The sequence below is a fragment of the Vulpes vulpes genome, chromosome 3, assembly GCF_048418805.1.
Source record: "Vulpes vulpes isolate BD-2025 chromosome 3, VulVul3, whole genome shotgun sequence".
Classification (NCBI taxonomy): Eukaryota; Metazoa; Chordata; class Mammalia; order Carnivora; family Canidae; genus Vulpes; species Vulpes vulpes.
Genome location: NC_132782.1, coordinates 110,392,635 through 110,414,768, shown reverse-complemented (window position 1 = coordinate 110,414,768; position 22,134 = coordinate 110,392,635). Strand labels below are relative to the sequence as shown.

At 39.6% G+C, this 22,134-nt stretch overlaps 1 protein-coding gene across 16 annotated transcripts in view; it reads left to right on the top strand.

Moving 5' to 3' along the window:
• Positions 1–22,134, top strand: part of RBFOX1 (RNA binding fox-1 homolog 1) — a 2,027,925-nt gene that overhangs the window by 735,857 nt on the left and 1,269,934 nt on the right. The gene's annotated exons all lie outside the window — the stretch shown is intronic.

The window sequence follows — 22,134 nt, the reverse complement described above, 5'->3', positions numbered from 1 at the left end:
TCATAGTGGTACCTGGTAGTGCAGTTGGTTGAGCCTCCGTCTCTTGGTTTTGGCCCTGGTGATGATCCTAGGGTCGTGAGATGGAGCGCCTCATCACATAGGGCTCCGTGCTCAGTGGGGAATCTACTTGAGTTTCTCTCTCCCTTTCCCACTGCCCCTCCTGCTCGTGTGCATGTGCTCTCTCTCCTCTCCCAAATAAATAAATCTTTTTAAAAAATTAAATCAGGATAATAATATTGATAGGGTACTTTACTAGAATGTAAGCTCTGGGAGAGCAAGGTATTTTTTTTTTATGTTATACTTATCTTTTATTGCTGTTGTAACAAATTATTGCACATCTGGTGGCTAAGACAACATAAACTTACTGTCTTACAGTTCTGTAGATCAGAAGTCCAACATGGGTCTCACTGAGCAAGCACCAGGTGTGTGCAGCTCTTCCTTCCATAGGCCCTGGTAGAGAATCTGTTTCTTGCCTCTTCCAGCTTCCTGAGGCCACCCACATTCCTTGGCTTGTGGCTCCTGCCTCCCATCTTCAGAGCCAGAGACATAACATCTCTCCGTGCCTTTCTTCACTAGCCAGTCTCCCTCTGACCACAGCTGGGCAGAGTTCTTAGCTTTCAGGAACCCATGTGATTACATTGTGTCCACGTGGATCATCTAGGCTCCTCTTCCCATTGCAAAGTTCTTAACCTACCCATAGCTGCAGAGTCCTTTCTGATTCAGTAAGGTAATGTACTCACAGATTCTGGAGGTTATAATGTGGACATTGTTGGGGAGGGCGGACATTATTTTGCCTACCACAACTGCCAGCACTTAGAACAGTGCCTGACACAAAGTAAACTCTCAAATATTTGTCAAAGGAATGAATTGTGAGTATTTAAAGATCCGATGTATTTAAAGTGCATAGCAGGATACCCAGCACATGAAAGAGACCTTGGTTAGTGCTGTGCATTTTTTACAGGCACACTCCAGCCCTCAAGGGGAAATTAAAAGCAACAACAACAAACACAAAGTGCTGCTCACCAGTGAATATTCTTTCTGGATGCTTTCTCCTTGGCTGCTTAGCTCTAGTGTTCCTTCTGGAGAAAAAAGAGGCAGAGTTATTTTAGATATGTAGAGTGGATCCATACTAGCCTTCATGTCTGAGCCTGGTTCTTGGTTTTGTTTTTTATTTTGTTTTTTGTTTTGTTTTGTTTTACTGATTATATTCCTGAGGAAAGTTCTGTTTCATTTTGAGTCATTAATCTTCTGCTGAGTGATTCACAGTGATGCCTAAACCTAGGGGAGCTGCAAAAACAATGCAGGTTCTTGACTTGCAGCTATGGGCTTCCAAGAGCCTGTCTTTTTTTTTTTTTTTTTTAACCTCATGACAAGCTTATGGAGTGTTCTGGCTTGGTTTGAGCATCCATGAGTTGGCATCATCTTGTTGCTTTGCTTTGATTCTTTGGATTTGCTGATTTGTTGTTTGAGACCAAGTGGCAGAGGGACTAAAAGATCGATACCTCATAGTCCCCACTAGTGTGTCCCATCAGAAAGCAAAGTGTGTCGTGTGTTAAGAATATAAAAGTTACTGTCTGCCGTAGGAACACTGGCATTGAGGGCTACTCTGACACTTCATTTTCTTTAAGAAATTATTTTGAATGTCAGCACCCAGGTTTCCTGGTAGATGAGTGTGCTTGAGTGTGTGACGTAGATTTTGTCTTCTTTTGTATCCTTTTGGTTAAAAGTTCAGACTGATAAGCCAAGCTCAGAGCCTCTGTAGGCCAATCTAAGGATGTCTTTGAAAGTAGTTGGGTAGGTAATCAATCCATTTTCCAATAGTTTAGTGATTAAAAAGAAGGCTCTAAGCCAGATGGCCAGGGTTAAAATCTTGCATCCAGCATTTATGAGTTGTGTGACCTTGGGAAAGCAATTTAACTCATCTGTTCCTCAGTTTCCTTCATCATAAAGCAGTAACATAAACTACAGATATCTAATAGGGTGGTTATAAAGATTAGACGAGTTAACACCATGTGAGCACTCAGAACTGTGCCTTTTATACACACACACAAAAAAAAGCTTGATAAAGGTTAGTATGATTCCATGACTACTACCAATATTCATAGGAATAAGCAAATGCCAGTACCTAACTATGAAAAGTGTGTAGGATAGCCATTGAGGTAAGAAAAAAAGATCATCTCTTCTGAATAAATATTTTCCATAATATGTCCCTAGGAACACATTGTCTGCAAAAGATGTTAATAGGAGTTCTGAGTTACAGGGTACCACAGTCGTAAATATTTGGGAAACTTCTCCTCTTGGAGATTTACGATGCACATTAGTATTTTAACATTATAGGTTCAGCTGGAGCCTGGAGTAGAGAAAGTAATTTGACTTTGTTTAATCCAGTTTGTCCCAGAACCCTTGCTGAGGGCTGGTGTGTGTGTGTGTGTGTGTGTGTGTGTGTGTGTGTGTGTGTGTTGGCAGAGGGTGGGAGGTCCATGGTGAAGGTGGTGGTTATTGCTGTGTTTCTGTTGCTCATAACGTCTATTAATCCCTCTAGGAACCAGTGTTTCCTCTCTAGGGTACACTTTGGGGTAGTACTCACATTTAATGTGCATATGGGGATCTGATTAAAATACAGATTCTGATTCAGTAGGTCTGGGGTAAGCCCTCTGATTCTGCATTTCTAGCTAGTTCCCTGGGGCTGCTGCTGCTGCTGCTGCTGGCCTGCAGGCTTCAGACTGAATAGCAAGGCTTTTGGAAATATTCTTTGGATGACAAGAGAAGGACACATGGAAACCATCAGGAATTTTCAGAGTTACGTAACAGGGACAGAGGATAGCCTAACATAGAGGCTCACAGCTTAGACTGCACCTTAGAATTACATGGAGTAATTGGGGAAAGGAAATTCAACCCCCGCCGGAATTCAGATTTAACGGGTTGGGAGAGGAGATCCCTGGGGTAGCTCAGCCGTTTAGTGCCTGCCTTCAGCCCAGGGCGTGATCCTGGAATCCTGGGATGGAGTCCCACATCGGGCTCCCTGCATGGAGCCTGCTTCTCGTCCTGCCTGTGTCTCACCTCTCTCTCTCTCTCTCTGTCTCTTATGAATAAATAAATAAAATCTTTAAAAAAAAAACAAAAACAAAAAACAGATTGGGAGAGAGGGTCCCAGGTACTGGTGGTTTTTCCCTACAACCTTGCCAAGTGAGCACTTGCCAGGGTAGAGGACTACTGGCTTAATGGGGAGGGGCTTATTTCTGGAGTCAGAGTTCCAAGTTCCAGCTCCAAATTAGCAGGTGACTTTTAATATCTTAGTTCAATTCTCCGTGCCTCCATTTCCCCATTTGTAAAAAGGGGCAATAATGGTGTATAATCTCGTAGAGTCTTTGCAAGGATTAAATGATATGTTAGTGAAATGAAAGCATCATTTCTAATACATGGTAAGAGCTCAATAAATGTTTGCCGTAATGACAATTATTGTAATCATCATTATTGTTATTTGGTAACAGAGATTCTTAGGTCATTGTCTTTCTTTTTAAATCTGACCAAGATATTGCATTGGTTATGAGCTAAAACCAGATGAACACACATTTACTTTTCTTAATAAATGGAGAACAGTGTTAAGGGCACATGTAATGGGGGCGGCCCACGTGGCTCAGCAGTTTAGTGCCACTTTAGGTCCAGGGCGTGATCCTGGAGACCCGGGATTGAGTCCCACATCAGGCTCCCAGCATGGAGCTTGCTTCTCCCTCTGCCTGTGTCTCTGCCTCTCTCTCTCTCTCTGTATGTCTCTCATTAATAAAGAAAATCTTAAAAAAAAGGGGGGGGGCACATGTAATGGGAGAGCACATTTTCAGCCTCAGCTGCCCCCAAGAAGGATTCATTTAGGCTATGATCTCCATGAGAACAGGCAACCAATTAATTTTTTTTAAAATGTGGTAGCACCAATGCTGTTGTTATGTGCATTGAACATATGGTGATAACTATTACAAGTGGAGATATGTCAACTTCTGTCTGCATCCATTGGTTTATTTTAGTGGCTGGAAATAATAAGACAATCATAATAAAGAACTGAGAAATGCCATATTTTTCATTATTTACAATTGTTTTTTTTAAATCCAGTGTTGGTTCCTCTCTTAATTATAGAAGTAGACAACTGAGTCTCATTCCTTATTTTTTTTAAAGTCAGCTGTGCTCCCTGCTGTTTTCCACTACTCCACTCATATACCATCAAAAACTACATAACTTTTTATTTTCCTGCCCAGTGTCTTGGTTCCTTCTCCCCCTGCACTCTGCAGTTTCCTACTCCTACTATGGTCATTATCAGTTTACTATGTAATTTTCCAGTTCTCACCTTAATGGATTTATTTCACGTCGAACTATTGGTTTGTGATTTAGGGGACAGAAGATATGGTCTATATGTTTTTATCTTCTTATAATATGTGAATAGTAGTGTTTAACAATTTTCATATCATTCTGTAGCGAATGTATGTATATTGTATTCAAGGTCAAGAGCTATCTTATAAAATAGTGTAGGTTCCTATCCTATTTCTCCTTCTGGGAAAGGAGGAAAACAGTACCTGCTCCCTTCACTGTCGTCCCAGTAAGATATAAAGATGCTTGAGAGAACATCTGTGAAAGAACTTGACAGATGCCCTTGGAGAGAAAGCATTACTTTACTCACTGGTGTTTTGAATATCATGAGAGTTTGAATTACGAATGAGTATATCCAAGCGCATAATCGGTTAAGGACACTTTCAGAGTCATTGTGGACACTGCTCACAGGCAGAATTGATTATGCAACTCCAATCGCTAGAGCCATGGGGATATCAGACCACAGCTACATCCATCTAATTCAGGAAAGACCTGAAATCGCTCCTCATTTTCAGGGCTCAAAAAAATAGAGCTTTTTCACATTTACCCTGAAGATGGAGCCATTTAACATTTTGGATACTTTACGATTTTAAAATTAATAACTTTGAATTGACTTTGTTTTGATACACTGATGTTCTAGGATCTTCTTTTTTTCCCTTATATGTGATGATTGTTTCCTTACCCAAAAAACAGAGTATTAGAAATATTTGGTTACAGTCATGGAAATCTGGGCATCAGGCTGTGACCTTGCCGTATTTATGGAGGTCATTTTTTTCTTGTTCACCTTTTGTTTTCTGTATCTGTGGATTCAGGAAATCAAGTATTTAAGTATTTTCCAAATATGTTTTGAATTCCCATCATTGATGGCTGGCTGCAAATAAAAGCATATTTTAAAAGCAGTATGAGAAGGAATGTGTTTATTTCAGATGCCCTTGTATCGTCCACAGTTTGCTTTGAATCTTTGAATCTAGAATCTTTGAGTCAAGAGGATCCTTAGAGGACATGTAGTCCTCTAAGATTTTTATTTATATACTTTTGTTAGTTGTCATGGCTGGATTAAAATATCTATGATTAATTATAAAATTCCCAAATCTAACCTTAATTGGTCTCTTTAGCAATGACTTGTCTTTTTTCACTTGTGAATGAAGGTAAAGTAGATCTAGATTAGCATTTTCTGTCATTAAGGAGCCTTCCGTTCTCATAGCTGAGCATCTTCAAACAAAGAGATAAAGTCTACACCAAATTAGAAGTCAAAATACTTAACTCAGAAAATCACTTGTCTGTATTTGGAAGGACTGAAGACATGTAGATATACTGTGCCAAGAAACCATCGGGAGATCATGGGTTTGGTTCAGGTGAAACATCAGGATATGTGGTAAGAACAGCACTGGAAGAGTAGCTGTCCTACCACAAGGAGGGTGGAAGTGGTTAGAAATCCAGGACCCCAGTGATAGCAGGGTACCCTTAAAGCAACTGTTGAACAACTCGTGGTTGTGTTAGAGAAGTGAGGACTACGTGCGTGTTCCCTCCTCCTTTACCTGTTTAGGACTGATGTTCTCAGGCTCTGTGATTATGATGCAGGCATTTTCTTGAGAACACGTGTTGTTTTTTAGTGGCACTTCTACTTTACTTTCTGAAAGGCTGGATCCCAATCCCCTCTCCTGTGTCACCTAATTCCACAGCTGGGGCCATTTGATCTTTTCAGGTACTGTTCCTCTTGTGTAGGACCAATTCTGACCTTAGGAGGACTATAAGTGCTGGAGATTCCAGAGCACTTTGGAATCCTCTGATGCCTTGGGCTTGGGCCATCTTTTAGGGGCTGATCTCCAACATCCACCTCATCTCACAGTCTGGAGCCTTGCCTTAGAGGCTTAGAGGCTGTGGTATGCTAGTCACTGACATATCAGTCCCACAGTCTATATGGCAACCACAACTACCACCACCATCATCACAACTATTATTACTAATGGTGCTACTTCACTTTTTCCTCTTCTTCCCCCACTTTCTCATATGATTATTGTTATTGCTATTATTTATTGCTATGAAGTAAACTAACCCAAAACTTAATGTGTCAAAACCAGAAACATTTATTATTTTTCATAGTTTCTGTGGTCAGGAATTAGAGAGCTGCAGAGTTTGGGTTTCACCATTTCATATGATACCAGCTGCATCTTTTTTGTAGATGCCCTTTATAAATTTGAGGTACCTCCCTTCTATTCCTAGACTGTTGAGTTTTCCTAATCATGAAAGGATCTCTGTTTTTGTCAAATTCTTTTTTTTTCATCTATTGAGATGGTCATGTCATGTTGTCTGTCATTCTATTATTGTCACATATTACACTGACAGATTTTCATATGTCATGGTTGAAAATTCTTTTCACGTGTTGCTGGATTTGGTTTGCTAGTGTCTTCTTGAGAATTTTTGAATCTATATTTATAATGGATATTATATTTATCTTGTTATATCTTTGTCTGGTTTTGATGTCAGGGTTATATTGACCTCACTAAATGAGTTGAGATGTATTAGCTACTTTTCCATCCTTTTGGAAGAGATTTATAAGAGTTGTTAATTCTTTGCAATTTTGGTACAATTCACCAGCAAAGCCATCTGGTCCTAGGTTTTTTCTTTGTGGGAAGTTTTTTGCTCACTAATTTAATTTCTGTACTTGATATAGGTCTGTTCAGATTTTCTATTTCTTGATTTTTGTAGTTTGTATCTTTCTAGGAATTGTTCCATTTTATCCTGGTTATCTAATTTTCTTTAAAAAATATGCAATAGTCCAAAGTATTCCTATAACCCATTTTATTTTATTCTTTCTTTCTGTTTTGGATTCATCATTTGGATACTTTGACTTTTTTTAATAAAGATTTTATTTATTTGAGAGAGAGAGAGTGTAAGCCAGGGGGAGAGGTGTAGGGAGAGAGGGAGAAGCAGAGGATGTGGGGCTTGATCCCAGGACCTTGGGATCATGACCTGAGCCAAAGGCAGATTCTTAACCACCTGAGCCATTCAGGGATCCCTGATACTATGATTCTTAGTGTAATTTTTTCCTTTAGTTCTTTTACCATACTAAGGTGTTTTGGGGGGCACCTGGAAGGCTTAGTCAGCTGAGCATCTGACTCTTGGGTTTGGCTCAGGTCATGATCTCAGGGTTGTGAGACTGAGCCCTGTGATGGATTTTGTGCTCAACAGAGAGTCTGCTTGAGATATTCTCTCTCCCTCTTCCTCTGCCCCTCCCCCAGCTCATGCACTTGCTTACTCACTCTCTGTCTCTCTCAGATAAATAAGTAAATCTTTAAAAAAAATGTTTTTGAAGTCTTTTTCTGCTATATCTAACATCTGGTAATACTCATAGGTTGTATCTATTGACTGCTTTTTCCCAAGTATTGGTCACAATTTTTTGTTTTTTACACATCTCTCATCATTTTTTTCCTTGGAAAGTAGATATTTAGATATCAATGTAGCGACTCTGAATTCTGGTGTTCCCCAGATAGTAATTGTTGCTGATTTTGTTGTTTGTTTATAAAGCTTTAGCCTGGGCTAAAGCTGTGAAATCTGTTTCCCCCATGGTATGTGGCCACTGATGTCTTTGTTCATTCCTTGTTTTTGTTGTTGCTGTTATTCTGTTTCTTTTGTTTTAAACCTTGGTTTCCAAGGGTTTTATCCATTGTCTCTGTAGTTTAACAGCCAGCCAAAAATTGAACTAAGGCTTGTGTTTCAGCACCTTGAGCAATAAGAAGGCTACTGTTCTCTGTCGAGGGGCACGTAGGGAAGTGTATCTAGTGTTCAGGTTATTTTCAAGTCTTTGCAAGTATTTTTCTTCTGCTGAGCCCTTTTACATTGCTGCTTTATCTGCACACTGCCTCAGGATCAATCAGGAATATTTGGATAGCATCAGTCTTCTATAGTCTTCAGTGAACCTGTACATGGTCTCAATTTGAAATATGATTGCCCCAACCACAACTTCAAGCCATTTATGCTGTTGGCTTTCTCCAGAGATGCTGTTGGATTTAGTCAGTGTTCTCAATTTTAAATTGAGTCAGTCCTTTTTGACTGTGGTAGCAAGGCTGCCAGTAGTCATAGTCTGCCCAAACCAGTCAGAGCCTTCCTAACTAGGGATGGGAGCAGCACTGTCCCCCCTTCCCACCTCCCCATCTAGAACACCAAAGATTCCCATTTTTATTACCTTAAAGCCCAGTAGTTTTTCAGGTAAATAAATACTTCTCAAACTGTTGGACGTTTTTGGTTAATTTTTTGAGTGTTGAAATATTGTTTTGTGGTGGTTTTGGTCAATTTTGTCTAGCCTTATAGTTTTATTGGAGAAAGAATTTGCTGCCTTCCTCACTGAGCCATAGCTGTCAGTTCTGACCATCTTAATATGCATTTGTCTTCTGTAATCCAGCAAAGGGCTTAGCACATTGGAAAACATTTAAAAAATAATAATTATAGTTTGTCACTATTTATTCGTATGAGAAAGACAAATCCCCACGTATTGATGTCAGAGTTCTTATTTGAGGCCACTTAGGATTTTCTTTAAAGTTTTCCCAATATGTGATGTTAGGAGATGGGGCCTTTGGGAGATGCTTATGTCATGAGGGTGGAGCTTTTGTGAACGAGATTGGTATTCTTATAAAAAAAGACCTGAAAAAACTCCTTTGACTCCCTTCACCATGTGAGGTCACAGTGAGCAGAGGGACGTCAGTAAGGAAGCAGGTTCTCCCCAGACATCAAGTCTAATCTCATCTTGGACTAGTTAGTCTCTAGAATGGTGAGAAATAAATTTCTGTTGTTTATAAGCTACATAGTTTATGGTGTTTTTGTTATTTCAGCCTAGAAGGACTGAAACAATAGGCAATATTAAGTGTATGTAATCAACCCACAAAAATCTTGAGGTGTCATGTAATTAACATTTATGCCTTGCTGTCATTGTGGTCTGATGAGATTGGGTTTTTCCCTGAGTCTAGGCTTCTTCTTGCTGTGACTCGATCATCTTGGAATGCTTTTGGTTCAAGCTTCATAGATAGGGAGAGAGAACTTGAAAAGTATGTTTCTTGAAAGTGCTTTATACTATCTCTGATCATACTGGTTTGGCTAGAGCTGTCACATGGTCCTGCTGGGTTGCAGGCGAGACTGGGAAATGTGGTCTTCCCATGTGCTGAGGAAGCCTATGGAATCATTTGATTAATAGAGAGTGTTTCTACTCTTGCTTTTTGGAAGTCCTATTACATTAGCGTCCTTCTGTGGAAAAGAAAACTGGGACACAGAGATGGTGAATAACTTGCCCAAGTTGTGTTCTTTAGGTAAGTTATTGGAAAACTAGACACTGGAAATAGTATTTATTGACTTCTAATCCAGTGTTGGTTTTGTTTTCCTCAACTTTACTCTTTACTCTTCTGCTTTTACAAAGCATCATTTTTAATTGACTTAGATTAATATACAGCAAAATAATTTTAGAAAAAGTAGAAAGGCCTACTTATAATTCCACCAACCACTTTGATTATTTTTAATGTATGCATGTTTCTTTATGGATGTATGCTACGTGTTCAAATAGTAATATGCATTTATTTTTTATTCTCTTTTTCAATATATAAACATTCTTCCTAAGTCCACCTTCTTCTAATTATTTTGATTATTGTATGGCATTGCACTGAGTGGACCTAATATTTACTCAGCCATTCCTCCTCTTACCAAACATATAAGTTGTTTTGACACATTTTAGCCTATATACCTCAGTGTGATTTCACTATTACTTTAAAATAATATTTATTGTACAAAGGCTAATTCGGTAGATATTCTGACCACCTATAGACATTTAGGAAAGCTCATAGTTAAATAGGATAGCCTTTAACTTATTTCTTTTATGCTGCTGACTGAACCATGTGCATATAGTGAAGCCCTATTTTTATATAATTCTTTTTTAATGAAAATATTTAACTTGTGAAAAATATAATTCTAAAAAATATTTGAATGAACCTCATAACATAGTTTTATTAGCCATGTAATATAATATTTCATTGCAATTTGTTTATACTAATTTATTAGTGAAGGATGGAGGACAAAAGGAAACTCAGAAGTGTCAGATTATATATATTAATTCACTGAAAATATTGTTGAGCACTCACTAAATTCCTGGCAATCTTTTACAAATTAAAGATGTATTGTGAAAAACCAAAACCAAAACCAAAGTTCTTTCCCTCAAGAAACTTATGGTATACTAGGAAGGGGAGAGCACTGGGAACACAGATTTATACATATAAACCAATGACACATAATACCATTGCCATGAAGAAAAACAAAACAATGTAAGGAGAATAGAGTGTGATTGATTGGGTGGGATTCTATTTTATTTTATTTCATTTCGATATTTTATTTATTCATGAGAGACACACAGAGAGGCAGAAATATAGGCGGAGGGAGAAGCAGGCTCCCTGCGGGGACCCCTGATTTGGAACTCGATCTCAGGACGCCAGTATCACGACCTGAGCTGAAGGCAGACGTTCAACTGCTGAGCCACCCAGGCGTCCCGGAATTTTATTTTATATGAGGGTGTGTGTCTGGGAATGTATTTCTGAGATGTGACATTTGAATAGAAACCTGGAAATAGTGAGAAAGAACACCATGTGGATATCTGGGAGGAGGACCAGACAAAAGTTACAGCCAGTGCAAAGACATTTGGCTGGATATTGCTTGTTGTGTTCACAGCAAAGAGTTTGGTATGACTGAGTGAGGCAATGAGAGACACAAAAGTGGTACTGTATGACGTCAGAGAGTTCACGGGAGGCTAGACCATGTAGAGCTTTGAAGGTCATGGTATGAACCTAGAGTTTTGCTTTGAGCAAGGCAGGAAGCCATTGGAGGATGTTGACCAGAGGGACAGCACAATATGATTTTACAGGGATACTCCAGCTCTTGGGTGGAGAATACATGTGGAGCAAGGTAGAAGCAGGGAGTCCAGTGTAGGGGGTAGGGAGTATTATTATAATCATCCAGATGAGGGACGACCAGGTTGGTGGCAATGCTGGTGTGAGAAATGGCCAGAGTTTGCATATATTTCAGAAGCAGATACAGCATGTTTAAATAGGGAACTGTGGGATGTGCAAAAGAGAGAGGAGTCAGTGGTTTCTTCAGGTATTTTATCCTGATAATTTGGAAATGGATGCACTATTTATTTCCAAGATGGATTTGCAAGAGGAGCAGATTTTCAGGGAGGAAAAGAGGGAAGGAGAGGGAGTGAGTTTAAGAAGGGGAAGGAATTGGGAGTTCATGTTTGGAAATACTCAACATGAGACCCTGATTGGATTTCCAAGGGAAGATGTCAAGGAAACAGTTCTTTGAGTCTGGAGAACAAGGATAAGGTTTGGCATGGAGATGCAGATTTAGGACTCTCCATCTTATAGATGATATTTGATGCCTTTAGACAGGACAAGATCACACCCATCACCATGTGCACATGTCATAATATATGCAACATTAAAAAAAATATATCCCCTGTGACTCCACTTCCCCTCCATCTGCCACCCTGTTTCTCTGATCTCCTTTGCACAAAACTCCAAAATAAAACGTGTCTATATTTGCTATCATTTTTTTCTCCTTCTATTCTCTCTTGAATTCATTCCAACGAGGCTTCCCTCCTGCCTACCTTCTGGGTGATCTTATCCTGTCACAAGGCATTCAATACTGACAATAAGCTGATTATCTCCATTTTACAATGAAGAAACTGAAGTTCAGAGAGGTTAAGGCCACTTGAGTATTCAATAGCAGAACTCAAACCAGAGCCTTGCTTCACTGTCTGCAGTCTGCCTCTTTCTGTATCCTAGTTCTCGACCAAACAGTATTGTGTTTGCAAACAGGGGCTTGGAAGAAGATAGGCTTGATTGCCAACTTACACTGAACATGTTACAAATTCCTCATAATTGTCTAAATAGAATATGATATCTCACCCCAATAAATGTATGGGTTCAAATTGTTCATGCCTACTTTTTATAAGAAATAAAAGTTGTAGACAGACTGTGAACTTGCTTTATTTTAAAACACACTGTGGCTGTGTTTTATTTTAATGCATTGTAATTTCATAGGAATCCTGTAATCTTTAAAAACATCTGATACTGGTGTGGCTGGTGAACATGCACGTAGGGAGGAGGTTTGGGTCTTCTTACCTTGACATCCTAAACAATAGGGAAGACACGTGCCTTTCAGAGAAGGGTGACAGGATGTGTTATCTTCCTCAGAGCTACAGGCAGGCAGACCCACATCTTCTTTCTGGCCTAAATAACTGTGACTTGTAGTCGATCTTGTATTGCTCTGGCATTATTATTTCTCTGTCTTCCTTGGATATTTGCTTCTTGCAGTGGAAGGAGGAGAATCTCCCGGGGGATGTGAAAAATATTTGTTCTGACATGATCATGTCTTTATATGCGCTCATTTTGGCTGAGATCTTATAGACAGGATAGAATAATGCCTTAGAAACCAAGTGTGGTGAAATGCTTTTATGATTTTAATCGTTTATCAGTTTGTCATGGCAGGTCTAAAATCTACTCTTTCATAGATTAATTCATTCAAAAATACATTGAGTGGTAGCTCGGGATTAGAGTGTGATGTTAGGGGATAATTTATTGACACAAAGGAATTTGGACTGAGTTTGAAGAAGGAGAGGTTATGAGTTGTCAGAAATCTAGAGACAGGGGCTGTTACCTGCAGAGGCGCATGGATACAAGAACAAAGCCATCATCCATAGGGGGCGTAAAGAGACTTACTTGGTTAAAGAGAAGACTGCACAAAGAGATACTGAGAGTGGAGAAGATTTTGGTGGAGGGCGTGAGTAGAGGATTGTGAAGTCCAGGAGCAGAACTGAAGCTTGGAGGAATGAGGCTTGTTGTAGACCATGTCATCAGCTACATTTGGATGGGTTATGAATCAGTGAGAGGAGATACTGAAGTCAGGAAGTGTGCTGGAAGCTGACTGGAAGCTGACATAGTGATGCCTGCATCTGGAGATGATGCTGACCTGGTCTAGAGAATGGGGCAATGACCTTGGCACTTTTCGTGCCAATGAGGAGTGAAAGGAAGATGGTGGAGTAGGTCAGTTTTCCGAGTGCTTGATTTTGGGTTACAGCGCAATATACCAACGAAAGTAGGGCTAGCGCTGGTGTGCAGCAGGCCCTGAGTTGGGGAAATCTAATCTTCCCTCCAATATTGAAATGATTCACAATCTGAGCTAGCCCTTGGATCATTGGATTTTTTGCAGCTCTACTGCCTCATTTATTAGGTAACACAAACGAGCTATATTGACTTAATATCTTCTTGGCATATTTTTGAGCATCCATTTTTGTGCACCAGCTAGAGGCAGTGGTACATCAGAGAAACCCTTTTCTGATAGATACACAATTAAAAAGCCATTCTCATGTTTTGCTCTGAATGCCTGGATGGGGAAAATATAGGATGCTATGGGGCTACCTAAAGGAGTCAAGAAAAGCATTCTGCCTCCCTGAGGAAGTAACTCAGGACAGGAGTTGGAGTTTTAGTGAAGAGAAGAGTTGGTTTGGGCAGTACAAAGAGGAAGGAAGAGTAGAACAGGGGAATGGGCTAAGGTGCTGGCTTGAGCAGAGGCCCAGAGCAAGGAGAGATGCTGGACAAGAGCACTTATGGGTATGAAAGAGGTGGAGGCAGAGAAAGTAAAGACACCAGTCACACTGCCCAGCATCTCCTCCACCATCTAAATGGTGGGAACCTTGGTAATAACTGTCAACAGAGGGATAACTTGATCCCACATGCACTGTAAGATCCCTCTGCTGCATTGTGGAAAACAGATTGGAGGAGACCAAATGGGAACTAAGTGTACCAGTTAGGAGATGTTTCTATGAATCCAGGCTAGAGATCAGGGCACAGGTGATGCCAGTGGGAACTGAGAGAATATGTGGGTTTAATTCCTACTTCGGAAGTAAAGTATACCCTGCTCGGTGACTGCTGTGGGTATCATGGCAAAAGCAAAGTGGGCAACAGTGAAAGGGGCATGGGAAGGAGAAGTCTAGATGTTAAACTGTTTGGCACATGGAAGTCAGCTTCCCTCCTAGAATCTGGTATTTCTTAAATGTTACTAATATTTAGGGCTGTGTGTGTGTGTGTGTGTGTGTTGAATTTGAACTATTCTCATTATGCCATAAAAAATCTTCTAACACATATGTGCTTATAATACACACACACACACGTGTGTGTGTGTGTGTGTATACTTGTATCTCACACATACTCACAAACACATCTGGAATGAAATACACCGAAACATTAACAGTGGTTATCTCAAGAATGCAGATGGTGGGCGATTTATTTTTTATGCTTCTCTCTATTTATCTAATTTTCTACCATGAGAAAAAAAGTTTTTCCTCCCTAAGACCAAGAAACAATGAAAGGTTTGAGGAGAAATGTATCTGCCACTATTGATTTTGTTTTAACAAAAAAAGATGGCTAAACACAAAATACGGTCTTTATAAACCTGGCTGGCAATTCTTTCCCTGATGTTATTGTCTATTTCAGACAAAGAATAGAAGTGTATGATCCCAAAAACCTTCAGCTGTGAGGAAAACAAAATAAAGATCAATATATTTCGTCCCTGCTTATATTTTCTGCTAACTCCTTGTTTCCCAGCTACCAGAGTGCTATCAACTTTAGTAACTAAATTAAAAACTAAAATGCTGTAAACAAAGAAATCTTGGGAGTAATGAGACTACCCTACATGAAGTAGAGGAAAAGTACATATAAGGGATATATTATAGTGTGCCTTCATTGTTCTTATCTTTAAATGCAAATCAAAATGTAGACTTTCCTAATACGGAGACTTGAAGCACATAACAGTTCATTTTTTTTTGGCCAAATATATACATTTCATATTGCCAAAATATTATTTGGGCCAAGAGAGCAATTTGATTTTCTTTTCCTAAGGGATCTGGAATAAAAGAGATTGAGAAGAAATTTGGTGAACCCAAACCAAATGAGACCCCAAGCGCAATGTGAAACCAAGCTAGTCAATCCTGAAACATTTCAACACGTTTATTTATCTAACCCACCATGGACCTTGGTGCACATACTAAGAGTCTTCCATGTTTTGTGTGGTTTTCAATGACCTCCGAAAACTACCTGTGACACTCTGCACCAATGAATGGTTCCATTTCCCATCTGTTGTCATGCAATTGTTTTGTTTACCAGCAGCTGTCAGATGGATATTATAATGAATGCTTTCATAGCAAATGTTATAAAACCAAATATAACAAGCGTTCGGGATGAAGCTGTTAGCACAGGTGGATACACAGTGCCTACAAAGAGACTCAAAATGGGGCTTTCTCATCTGCATCAGGAAACCATACATTGAAAAGTATCTCATGTGCTTGTTCACAAGTGTCTAATCCTGCCAACTCAAAATAAACTTCTCAGTTGTTCATGCAGTGTTGCCCACTCCATCAGTTATAGAGAAGTCTTTGGTTGCTTAGAGTAATTGTGACTTAGCTTTTTCAGAAGCATTATGCTCACCCATTAGCTAGGTATGCTCATATGTTCATGTGCAAACAAACCACTTTTTGCATGTGCTCAAATGCATGTGCTCAGGCCCCCACATTACTTTGTTCTGGCCCAAGAGTCTATGTGGGGCTCAGGAACTTGAGCGTTTAATAATCATTTCCTCACTGTGTTCTGATGCCCCTGTGGCAAGACCACACTTGGAGGAATCCTTGCCTTAGCTGAGTGTTCTCTGCTCTCCCTCCATCGTTTATTTTAGAATTGCCCACAGGGAAACTGTAATTGACACAGTCAATTCACTCAACCACTTCTAAACTATCCGTGCTCTCCTCACCAGCAGAAGGGTGTGTTTGGACCCCAAGGGAGAGGGATAAAGCAAACAGAAAGGCGTGTGGTGGTTCTGGTGGTTCTTCTGACCTTATACCCAGGACTCTGGGGCCATCAATCTACCTGCACCCACTGCGCTTGCTGAAGGCTTGGGAGGTGGCCTAGGTATCAGAGCCCTTAAAAGCATAGATATGGGGTTGTCCTCCCTGCTCCAGTTGTTGGGAGCATTGTAAGCCATGACCTGGTACCAATAGACATGGGCCACAGAGGATGGTGTGTTGCAATATTTTTTTGAAAATTTTTTAATTTTACAAAAGTAATCTCTCCACCCAACGTGCGGCTCTAACTCACAACTCTGAAATCAAGAGTCACATGCTCTACCAACTGAACCAGCCAGGCACCCCCGTGTGTTGCATTTATTGGAGGCTCCATTTCCCTGTTCCCCAGGATTTTGTCTCTCTAGTTGTTGTAAAGAAAATCTCACTCCTAGAGTTCATACATTCCACCAGTAAACTGATAATATACCACACTCCTTTTTTTCCTGTGAAATGGAAGAGGGAAATATTTTGTGAGTTGCTATATGTGTATGTGTGTATGTGTATACTTTTATTATTTTTTTGCTCAATCTCAAAGGAGGAAGTGAAAACCATAACAGCAAGTCTAGTGTATGGATCTGGTATTTTTTTATACCCCAGGCCCAAAATATGTGTTTTTAAAGTCCTGGATGAATACTCTTGTTCTTCAAATTCTGTAAATGTTGAATAAGTGTTTGAGTAAATGAATGCACAAAGGACAGTCATTTGACTGAATCAACTTTGCTTCGATGTCTCAGTTTTGTGACCTTGAGTTCACAAAGCTAGTACCCAAATGAACACTGAAGAGCACTACTATTCAGTGTATATATTGTAACCATATAACACCTGCATTGTAGATACTACACAGTTTATGGGATCAACCATTTACTGTAGCATTAGGTTTGCAGGCCCTGGAGTCCTGGTGCTTGTGTTTGAATCCTGGCTCTGTGCACCAGACCACAAGACCTGGAACAAATGCTTTAATTTTTTGAGCCTTTGTTGCTTCTTTCAAAAATTTAGGATAATAAAAGGACCTACCCCATAGGGTTGCTATGAAATTTAGATGAGAAAAATCTATGTAAAGCTGTCAGCACTGTGCCAGTAACATATAAGCACTCGATGAGTGGTCAGTGGTGGTATTATTATTATTATTATTATTATTATTATTTTAAAGATTTATTTATTTATTCATTCAGAGAGAGCGAAGAGAGAGGCAGAGACACAGGCAGAGGGAGAAGCAGGCTCCATGCAGGAAGCCCGATGTGGGACTCGATCCTGGGTCTCCAGGATCACACCCCGGGCTGCAGGCGGTGCTAAACCGCTGTGCCACCGGGGCTGCCCTATTATTATTATTTTTAAAGATTTTATTTATTTATTCATGAGAGACACAGAGAGAGAGGCAGAGACATAGGCAGAGGGAGAAGCAAGCTCCATGCAGGAAGCCTGATGTAGGACTCAATCCCGGGACTCCACCATCACGCCCTGAGCCAAAGGCAGACACTCAACTGCTGAGCCACCCGGTGGTGGCTTTATTATTATTATTATTATTATTATTATTATTATTAACAACATTAATCTGACATTTTGCTTTCCTTTTGGGGGACACACATGCCTGTCAAGTTCCCCTACTAAAGATATGCCTTGACTTAGTTGCTGTTGGTCCTACCCTCAAAATTATTCAACCATGTGCCATAAGGCATATTGCACAAAATATGGTGCTCAGAATATCATGGCTTATATATTTTATCTTGCTGGCAAGGATTCTAAAAGGTTTAAAGCTTAAATTAGAGCCCACATGTACACTGAGTCGGGAGAAGGCGCCATATGCCTCTCCATCTTGTGTGTGGTATGACTAGAAGCCAGAGGGAATGACAACACACTAGTGGCTCCAGCCAAAACTTGAGGCCAGCAGCCTAAATCCAGATCAGGCAATATCTCTGGCTTTCCTGGTTCTGTCTGCTTGTGCATTTGACCTTGACAGCCAAGGTCTGAGCAGTTCCTCTTTGCTTTCTGTCATTAATCAGTCCCGAAGCATCTTTTAAACAGACAGCTTGGTTGGATTGAATAATGTGCCTGTGTTTTCTCATCTGATACAAGCATGAGTTAAACTGGAGTCACCTCCATTGGTGAGCTTGGATATCAGGCTAGGGCAGGATTTTCAAGTGGAGCCTTACCTGAAAATATCTTGCTAATTGGCTGTTAATGTTGTCCTCTTGCTACCATGGTGCCTGTAATTATGATAACCTACTGTTTCGAGTTTTCTATTGCAGTGGAAATTGTTACTGGAGGAGGGGAAGAGATGGCATTTACTTTCAATGGCAAGTGAGGCCAGATTTGGACTATGAGTCACTCTTGAGAATTTAGGGGTGGCACATAACACTGCATCACAGGAAGTATATTATGGTAGAAGATATTAACCATGCCCCACTTTATGATTGCCATATATTTTTAAAGTCATGAATGAACCATATAATGCATACTTTATTGGATAGGGGGAAAAACTAATATTGTATAGAAAAATATGTAGTTGCTAGAAATATGGGTAAGAGAACCAGAATCATCTGTACTATTTTGCATGGTTCAAAATGCAATTTCTGATGTCTTTTACAGTGCTTTAGAGTTTTAAAAGATGTTTTTGTTTAACAAAGTGGAAACTCCTGCCAGATAGTTTTCATGATTAACTAAGATTCTTATGGAAATTCATGACAGAGCTTTTCCTGGAATGCAGATATCTTGACTCCTGGTTCTGAGAATTTTCCACTAGATCAATATAACCTCCTAACAGAAAGATCGTGATTTGAGGAGAGAAGAATCATCTTTTGTAATTAAGCCACCACTAAGCTGACTTAATAACAAAGGAATTAGTCTCGGACTTGGAATTCTGTAAATGATTTTTGAGACAAAATGGCATTAAACAACATCCAGAGAGTTGAGGAAGAGGCATGGGATGATGCCATTTAGATGACTTCTGAGCTTGTTTTTTAGCCCAGAAGAATTCCATATTGCATCCTATTCCCTCCCCCATAGCAATCACTCAGCCTCTGTGTTTCCTTCTCCACTGCAGTTTAGGTTAGAAGATGTCCTTTCTAGTAATACAATGAGATTTTCCCAGAACACTTCTCAGGACCAGCCTTTCGATGTTGGGAAAACATTCTACTCTGTTAACTATGGGATGGTGTGTACTTATTAAAATTATGGTGGGCTGGAGATGGGCTGGCATTTTGTCCTCTGGAGTAACAGCCAGTAAGATGAGAGATATCATTCTTAGTTCTAGTTTCATCTCTCTTGTCTTTATTTCAGTTCTTCCTCCTCTCTCATTTCTTTCTTCTCTCTCCTTTTGTCTCTGTCTTTCCTTCTCTCTCTTCCTCTCTCTCTCTCTCTTTCATACACACATACATACTCACACATACTTTTACCTATCCCTTAACTGGTATGTTTAATGAGGACTGTTATTAAACCCTTTCTTATATTTGATAATAGAAATTCTCTGGTACCCAAATCACAGAGACATAGTGATGGAGAACCAAATTCATATCTTGACTGTGTCATGTACTAACTCTATCATGTAACTCTGGATACGTTCTGTAGACTCTCTGCCTCTGTTTTGTAACATATAAATCAGGAATGATAATAATGCCTTTCTCATAAGGTTGCTGGAATGATTAACTTCGATTATACATAGGAATTGTTTAGCACAGAGGCTGATGGATTAAAATCTTTGAGTGAGCATTGCTAATAGAAAATATTTTCATTGGATTCCATCTCATAAGATGCAGGACTAAGGCTAATATCTCATAAGAGACCAGCAATCTTTAAACAATATTTCCTGCTCAAATTGAATTAAAGGTCTTAACATGGTGCATTGAAACTGGTATCTAGGAAACATTCCATTTATCTGATGGTGTAAAATATTTGGAATGTTTATATTTGTTCTATGAGGAAATGTATAATCAAAGCCATTTTTAAATTTACCTTCTTAACATTCATCTTAATATTCTCTAATGGATTTAATGATTTCAATGCTAATGAGTCCTGTTGGTGAGGCAGTCTGTCCACCCCCCCATCTTCTTACCTCTTCTTAGAAAACCTCATCATTGGACTATGAGTCACACTTGAGAATTTAGGGGTGGCACATAGCACTGCATCACAGGAAGTATAGTATGGTAGAATATATTAACCATGCCCCACTTTATGGTTGTCATCTAAATGGCATCATCCCATTCCTCTTCCTCAACTCCCTGGATGCTGTTTAATTGTGGCTTCAGCAGGTCTCTCAATAGGTTGAAGATCCCCTCGTTGGCAACAGCTGATTTGACTGAGGAAGACATGAATGAGTTTGGCCAATCAGATGATCTCTTCCTAAGAGTTAAGAATATTGACACAGACCCATGTTCATACTCTTAAAAAAAGATCGGAAGGGTAATAAGAAATGGACCCTAGGAAGAAGGGCTCCATAAGATCAGGAAGGAAGACAGATATCACTATTTGCTAGTTTAGTGACCTAGAGTAAGTCACTTCATCCAGAGAACCTCAGTCTTACATTTGAAAAGCAAGAATAGTAGCAGGGACTACCTCAAAAGAAGAAAAAGGAGGAGGAGGAGGAAGAACAGGAATATGTTAAGGCAGGTGAAACATTGAGCAGTGACTTTAACATAGTAAGTGTTAAAACATTTTGAATTGGATTCAGCCTTTAACCAGCCACTAACTGGGAGTTACTGACTCTTAACACTAAAACCACCCATTCCTTTGAGCAATTTGAAATGTTTTCTTTTTTATCCTATCTGGTGTGACATTGCTAATTGTTTCTTTCTTCCCAAAGCTCTGTCCTCCATTCTTTCACTGGAGGGGATTCCCACTTCTTTGCCTAGGTGGGCTTTTGTTTGTTTGTTTTGTTTGTTTTGCCTTTTCAATGCCTCCTCCTTGTGCTTACCTAAGTGAAGTTGCTGTCCAAGGTTCTGACCTCTCTCAACTGTCCCATCTGTTTTCTCTTAGTCACTAGCTACCATTTGTTGAGCACTTATTTGGCCCTGGCACTGTACCAAATGCTTTGCACACATTCTCACTTAATACTCCAAACAGCTCTGTGAAGTAGGCATTATTGTGCCCTTCTTCAGATGAGGAAACTGACTCTCAGAACAATTGACTAAGCCGTGTAAGGTAACATAGCTGTGTAAGGAAAAGATCAGGAATTTGCACCCTGGATTCCAAAGCTCCTACTTCACTACCACTGTACTGGAGGAAGCCACATGTTAGATTTTTGCCTCTTCTAAGTTACTAGCTGTGTTATTTTGAGTAAATGACCTAATGTGGCCTTGATTCCATAACCTATAAAATCAGCATGATGATACCTATCTTTCAGTTTTTTTTGTGTGTGTGTCAAATAATTTATGGAAAGCATTTAGCATGTAGCATGGAACACAGAATGCAATAAGTCCAGGCTGTTATTAATAACAAATAATTAGCTTTCTATTCTGAAAGATTTCATTTTGGATCCATGAATGTGACTTTAAAAACTAAACCTACCCTCAGATTTGAATTATTGCCTAACTAGATCCATGAAACTGGAAATAGAGAAATAACATACAATTCTAGCAATATCAACATTATTATTTTCATTTTTTTCCTGATGCTGTCAGCTTGTTATTTGTGCTATTTCTTAGAATAATAGAATTTATTCAGGCAATTTATCCTTAATACAAGTGATATAAATGGGACTATGCAGTGCTTATATATCATGCTAATAATGTCTGGTTCATCCTTTTTTTCTCTCTCTTTACAAATGGAGACATTGATTTCCAACCCTGTCCTGTCTTTTATTGCATTTTCTGCATTGAGGTCATCTCTGTTTACCACCTACACTGGATTCTGAAAGCTGA